We start from the raw sequence: 7642 nt of genomic DNA, 5'->3' as shown, positions 1-7642 counted from the left end.
GGGAGGGGTGTGGCGTACCGCAAAACGGGACTTCACGGGATACTGTTCATCTCCACCGTCGACCTCCTCCAGCCTCCATGGGCTCCTGTTCATCTAGCCTCCACCGCGCGCTACTCCACCGGCTACTGTTCAACCACCCCTCCACCGTCTATTGTTCATCTAGCCCTCCACACCACGGGGTCCTGTTCAACCACCCCTCCACGGGCACCCCTCCACCGTCTACTGTTCATCCAGCCCTCCACCACACCACGGGGTCATGTTCATCGAGAGGCAACGCCACTGCTCACTGTTCATCCAACCCCCCCCCCCGCAACGTTCAATGTTCATCCCAGAGGTAGCATTGATCGGCTTCAGTTAGCAGAAGTAGCGAAGGAATCGCTCGATCGGGTTCAGTTAACAGCCATCGATCGATCGTTCGGGTTCAGTAATGCGTAGCCTGTAGTGCAATTGCTTGGGTTCGGTTAGAGCCCAACACCTCGCTCGGGTTCAGTTAGAGCCAACGCCTTGCACACACGCGCGTACGTGTACGAGAGAAATGCGCATCGCTCGGCCCCCGACCTACCACCATAACCGGCAACTCCCCGAAATTTTCCTCCCCCTCGCTTCTACCATGGTTTTTTTCGTCATGGATGGCCCAAAGAATGTCATGCAGCTGCGTCTCCGGCACGCCCAAGACGAAAAGCCCATTTTTTGTCATGATTTTTTGTCATAGAAATAGGAGCCCACCACATCTATGATAATACCGGGTTTTGTCACAATTATCGTCATAGAAGTGTCATATGTATGACAGAAAAAAATTCGTTCAGCCCAAAATGTCACGGATGTGTCTTTTTTTTGTAGTGTGTGTATATCCCCGAGCTCTTGTATTTCTGTTTGTTCGGTGAGGTAGTGCGGGTTGGTGTTCAGCTTGAGGTGCCACTTTGTCCCGGCCACGTGGCGGTTGGTCAGCCACATTGTACCATGGTAGGATGGGCTCCAACGCCTCGTCATCGAACTGTGGTAACAGTTTGCGCTTCAGGTAGCTTTTGGTTGGGCACTCGAGGCCATATTCCTCGGCTGCCAGGACATGAGTCCATCTTTCATTCAGCAGATCTTGATCAGCTTGAAGCTGTTGTTGCTTCTTTTTCAGGCTCCTTGCAGTGGTAATTAGCCGACGCTTAAAGCGTTCCTGTTCAGCGGGCTCCTCATGCACGATAAAATCTTCGTCACCAAGGCTCATCTCGTCCTCGGAGAGCAGAAGGTAGTTGCTATACTCCGAGTCTTCATTCATGGCCTGTTCGCTAGGGCTGACTCGCCCATCCTCCCACTCCTCCTGCTCAGAGGTTTGCTCAACGGGGTCATCATTGTTTTCGGTACCGTCCGATGTGTTGTCTTCTTCTGTGGCGGGGTTGATGTTTTTACTATGGTGTGGCTTAGAGCGGCGCCGCTGACGTCGGCACTTTGGCTGTATCTCAAGAGGTTTATCCTCGACCGGATTTTCATTGTCGCCGTTGTTTTCTTTGGGTGTATCCACCATGTATATGTCGTACGAGGAGGTGGCTGTCCAACACCCTGTAGGCGGTGGTTCCTGCTCCTCTTCGGCATCGTCGTCCATACCGTCAATGTCTTCGGAGTCGTAATCAAGCATGTCGGTTAAGTCGTCGACAGTGGCTATAAAGTGGGTGGTGTGTGGGAAACGAAGTCCTTCATCGTCTGCTTCCCATTCGAGCCGGACATAGTTCGGCCGAGAGTCCCCCGACAAGGAGAGGGATTTTAATGAATTTAACACGTTGCCAAAAGGTGAGTGCTGGAAGATGTCCGCGGAGCTGAACTCCAAGATCGGCGCCCAATTAGGTTCGATGGACGCGGATGCACGTGGTCCGGAACCCATGGCCGGAGACGAGTCCGAGGTTCCGGTGACACAAGGCCAGCCCAATGTTGGGTCTGTGTGCAGCTCGATCACCGCTGAGTCTGCAGCCTCCGTGGCGGGGTTAAGCTTCCCGTCTTTAGACAACGCATCCTGCTCCGGCTCTGGGGCCAGGGCGGTCACAGGCGCTATCTCCTGCGCGAGGCCATATGACAGATCTAAGTCATGTTCATCATGGTGGCCAGGGACAACCGTCATGGGCTCGAATCTGTCGAAGATCAAGTCTCCATGGATATCGGCCACTAAATTCAGGCTTCCAAATCTGACCTGGTGGCCAGGGGCGTAGCTATTGATCTGCTCTAGATGGCCAAGCAAGTTGGCCCGCAGTGCGAAGCCGCCGAATACAAAGATCTGTCCGGGGATAAAGATCTCACCCTGGACTGCGTTGTTATAGATGATTGATGGAGCCATCAAGCCTTCTGATGACGACGCGGCGGAACTCTCAATGAAAGCACCAATGTCGGTGTCAAAACCAGCGGATCTCGGGTAGGGGGTCCCGAACTGTGCGTCTAAGGCTAATGGTAACAAGAGGATGGGGACACAATGTTTACCCAGATTCGGGCCCTCTCTATGGAGGTAATACCCTACTTCCTGCTTGATTGATATTGATGAATATGAGTAACAAGAGTTGATCTACCACGAGATTGTAATGGCTAAACCCTAGAAGTCTAGCCTATGAGGTTATGATTGTTGTGACTAAACCCTAGAAGTCTAAACCCTCTGGTTTATATAGACACTGGGGGGCTAGGGTTGTACAAAGTCGGTTCCAGAGAACGGAATCTACATATCTGAATCGCCAATCTTGCCTTCCACACCAAGGAGAGTCCCATACGGACACAGGGCGAAGTCTTCTATCTTCTATCTTCATAGCCCAACAATCCGGCCAAAGTATATAGTCCGGCAGTCTGAGGACCCCTTAATCCAGGACTCCCTCAGTGCCTTTACCGGCGGCCACATAGATCCTGGCTAGGCAAGCGATCTGCATGTGATCCCTCAGAAGGACGGCGAGTGCTTGCGCAAATACATACAAAGATTCAGCCATGTGTAGTACAACATCCCCGATGTTCATCCCGCCGCTGTCATCAGTGCATTCCATCAGAACGCGTGTGACCGCAAGATGCATGTGGAGCTGGCGATGAACAAGGTTGTGGATGTTGCCGAACTGTATGTTCTGGCTGACAGATGTGCTTGAGCTGAGGAAGGGAGAAAGTACCTCGGCGAGGATGCCGACGTGGGAAGTGACTCCGAAGATGAAGATGTCATTGCCCCGGCAAAGAAGGGCCAACGACGCAACAAGAAGCGCAAGGGCAAGACCGTGCTTGCCGTCGAGGAATCCGGTGACCTCAGCACCGCTAAGAAGGCCAAGGTTGACGACCTCGGCAAGGAGATTGTCGGGTGCAACGCCTGCCAGGCCTTAGCGGCTGCCGACAAGTCAATGGGCTCCGACAAGCAGTACTGCAAGATTCACCGTACCAAGGGCCACGACCTCCAAAATTGCCGCCAAGTTGAGCTGCTGATGGAGAAGCAAAGGGCTGAGTACGAGACACGAGACAAAGAGAAGGTCCAAGGTGGCATTGAAGGATCTGGTAAGAAGCGCGGTGGCCGAGGAGGTTGTGGCGACAATGAGAAGCAACAAGAGAGGCCTGCCCGGGGCCTCAACAAGAAATAGGAGGATGACGATCATGATGATGATAAGTCCACCGAGCATGAGTTTTAGAAGGCGACAGAGGTCATGTGTGTTGACGGAGGTGCCTCGTTGCATTCCTCCCACCACCAACTTAAACAGTGGGCGCATGAGATTAGTGCGACGGAACCGATGGTCGACGCCCAGAGGCCACTAAAGTGGTCCCACACGCCTATCATCTTCGACGCCGAGGATCACCCTGATCGCACAACCGCGGTCGGGTGTTTGCCGTTGTTGGTCCCACCAATGATACGCAACCTCAAGGTGACGAAGATGTTAGTTGATGGTGGGGCCGGTCTGAACTTGATCTCGCCCGGCGTGATCAGGAGGCTACAGATCCCTGATGGAGATCTCGAGGAAACTGGTACGTTCCAAGGGATCGATCCGGGGAGGAGTCAACCCAAGGGAAAGGTCACGCTACCGGTTACGTTTGGTGGCGACCTAAACTACAGGACATAGAGGATTGTTTTCGATGTTGCCGAGATCCCGTTGCCGTATAACGGGATCCTTGGCCGTCCAGCGCTAGCCAAGTTCATGGCAGCGTCACACTACGTGTACAAAACAAGCTGAAGATGCCCGGCCGATGAGTGTCATCGCCGTTAGCTGCGACAAGAAGGATGCACTCATCTGCGCCGATCAACTCTACCGAGAGGCAGTTGCAGCATCCGCCGCCGAGAAGAAGAAAGGAAAGGCCTCAGCCGCCGGCAAGGCTCCTGGCTCCGGCAAGGGCTCCTGCACTCACTCCAACAAACGCGCCTCTTCTGAGTGGTGTGTTCTTGCTGAGGACGTGCCAGAGAGCTCTACCGGCAAGAGCAAGAATTCTAAGGCAGCCCCACAAGAAACCAAGAAGGTATCCGTGAGGGAAGATGGCACGGGTGGAGCTTTTACCATAAGCTCCACCCTTGACAGCAAATAGGAAAGCGCGCTTGTCGCCTTCCTGCGGGCGAATGTCAATTGGTTTGCGTGGCAAGCATCTGACATCCCTGGCGTTCCCAGGGAGGTGATTGAGCACCACCTTGATGTCTGTCCCCATGCACAACCCGTCAAGCAGAAGGTCAAAAAAGCAAGCTTTGGACCGACAAGAGTTCATCATCAAGGAGATCAGGAAGTTGGAAGCAGCAGGTTTGGTCAAGGGAGTACTCCACCCGACATGGTTGGCCAATCCAGTGGTAGTGCATAAGGCGAATGGGAAGTGGAGGCTGTGTATCGACTATACTGACATCAATAAAGCATGTCCAAAGGATCCTCTCCCGTTGCCACACATTGACCAGATAGTAGACTCCACTGCCGGGTGCGACCTGCTGTCGTTCCTTGATGCCTACTCAGGATACCATCAGATCTTCATGAAGAAGGAAGATGAAGAAAAGACCACGCTCATCACCACATGTGGTACGTACTGTTTCGTATGAATGCCTTTTGGGTTGAAGAGCGCCAGTTCAACATTCGCCCAAGCAGTACAAATTGGTTTTGAGCCCCAGATACATAGAAATATGGAAGCTTGTATGGATGATATAGTAGTCAAAACCAAGGACAAAGCCATGCTCGTGCAGGATCTGGAGGAAACCTTTGCAAATTTGCGCAAGATCAACCTCAAGCTCAATCCAGAAAAGTGTGTGTTCGGCGTCCCATCCGGCAAACTTCTTGGGTTCTTCGTGTCTCAACACGGAATCAAAGTGAATCCTGACAAGATCAAAGTAATTGAGCAGATTGAGGCGCCGAAATAGGTCAAGGATGTCCGTAGGCTCGCCGGCTGCGTTGCCGCCCTGAGTAGGTTCATCTCCAAATCTGCTGAGCGCGCCCTCCTCTTTTTCAAGATTTTGAAAAAGGCGGGTCCAATGAAATGGACTCCAAAGGCGGAGGCAGCGCTGCAATATTTGAAGAGGTACCTCTCCTCTATGCCCATACTAGTCGCGCCCAAACCACAAGAGTCGTTACTGCTATATTTAGCAGCAATGAATCAAGTGGTTAGTGCCACGCTAGTAGCACTCGAGAAGTTGAGGAAGAAGCAACAGCAGCGGCGACGCCGTCAGATGGAGAGCTGGGGCTGGCGGGGGCCGATGCCAGCAAGACAGAACCCCCGGCAAAGACCGGTCTCCGCAAGACAGAGTCTGCGCAACTGAGCGAACTAAGACGGAAAAAGAAGGTGGTTGATGCGGAGCATCCCTCGCTCATCCCCATGGATTCTACTACAACTCTTCAAGCACCTCGAGGACCGATGACAAGAGCACATGCACGCAACATCGAGAACGAGGTCACTTCTTTCCTCTTCGAGTTCCATTCTATTTCACACGAGAATTGGGTCCTACCTCAAACAGAAGTACCATGCATGATTAGGTGTCAAGGTGTTGATCATGAAGATGCTAGGACGGAGATACAAGCGACCATGGAGAAGGAAGGGATGGAAGAAGATCACGTGGAGCATGAAGAGGCGGAGGTCCCGGACTACCCCGGGTGCCCGGCCACCTGCAACCCCGGGTGCCCGGTCTCCCAGGTGCCGGCTGGCAGCGTCCCTGGCTGCCCCGGGTGAGGGAGTCCTGGATTCGGGGGTATCCGGACAGCCGGACTATATACATCGTCCGGACTATTGAAGCGTGAAGATACAAGACTCAAGACTCCGTTCCGTGTCCAGATGGGACTCTCCTTTGCATGGAAGACAAGCTTGGTGATCCGGATATTGTGTTTCCTTCCTTGTAACCGACTCCATGTAAACCCTAGCCCTCTCCAGTGTCTATATAAACCAGAGAGGTTGGTCCTTAGAAGGCCGGTCACAATTACAATCATAATCATCATAGGCTAGCTTCTAGGGTTTAGCCTCTACGATCTTGTGGTAGATCTACTCTTGTACTACTCATATCGTCAATATTAATCAAGCAGGAAGTAGGGTTTTACCTCCATCGAGAGGGCCGAACCTGGGTAAACATTGTGTCCCTTGCTTCCTGTTACCATCAGCCTAAGATGCACAGATCGGGACCCCCTACCCGAGATCCGCCAGTTTTGACACCGACACCGGGTGCCCGGCCACTTGGCCCCCGGGTGCCCAGCTACTACCTGGGCGAGGCCCGTGCCCGCCTCGGGTGCCCGGGCCTTGGCCGGCCGTGTGCCCGCCCCCCGCACCTCCAGCCGCTGGGCGCTGCCCCGGGTGCCCGGGCTTGAGGCCCCGGGTGCCCGGTCACTCCCCTGCTGGCCTCCAGCGCACCCCCGGGTGCTCGGGCCTTGGGCCCCTGGGTGCTCGGTCGCCCCTCCAGCTGCCCTGAGGAGGCCGGGTGCCCGGCCCATGTTGCCCGGGTGCCCGGATCCCTCTAGTCCAGCCGCGTGTATTTGGCCTTTGTAACCCCCTCTCTCAACTTGTTCCATCCCTAAACTATATAAGGGCATCTCCTAGGTCATTTGTGGGATAGCAAAGTATTTGATAGACAAAGAGAGAGCTTTGCTCATCTTCCTCCTCATGGTGATCATGACCTCCTAAGGGAGAAGATCCTCTTGTGGATGCCAAGCCCTCCTCTTGGAGAAGGATCCCCATCATAGGATCGTCAAGACCTCTCTCCTCATAGGATTGGGATGAACTCTACCATGTATCTTGTTTCCCTTTGATTGTTCATGTACCTTGTGGGTCTTGTGTGTTTGTTGGTCTAGTGGATGTGTGATTGGACTTGTTCTTGAGTGTTCATCTTGTTTTATCTCTTGCGTTCATCTTGTTCTTGGGGATTCCCCCTCCAATTCGTGAAAGATCTTCACTTAGGGTTCCACCCTACAACATCTTGGTATCATGAGCCATGGTTTCTCATGAAATTGGAGCCCCCCATCTTGTTTTCTAGCCTAATTTTGTGTGTTCTTCCCCAATTTTGAAAATTCCCCACCAAAAATAGCCCCAAATTTTTTTGTGATTTGTTGGTTTGATGAAATTTTGTTGGATTTGATCCATGGATTTGCTTGGTTTCAAGTGGATCTAGCATTCCCCCATCCATCTCCACCTTTCCCTCCGCAAAATTCACCAATTTCTTGCATCTTCCCACGAATTTCCGCCCAAATCCGACACCCCCGGGCACCCGGAC

Source organism: Triticum aestivum, chromosome 4B (genome assembly GCF_018294505.1).
Source record: "Triticum aestivum cultivar Chinese Spring chromosome 4B, IWGSC CS RefSeq v2.1, whole genome shotgun sequence".
Classification (NCBI taxonomy): domain Eukaryota; kingdom Viridiplantae; phylum Streptophyta; class Magnoliopsida; order Poales; family Poaceae; genus Triticum; species Triticum aestivum.
Note: the sequence above shows the minus strand (reverse complement) of the source record.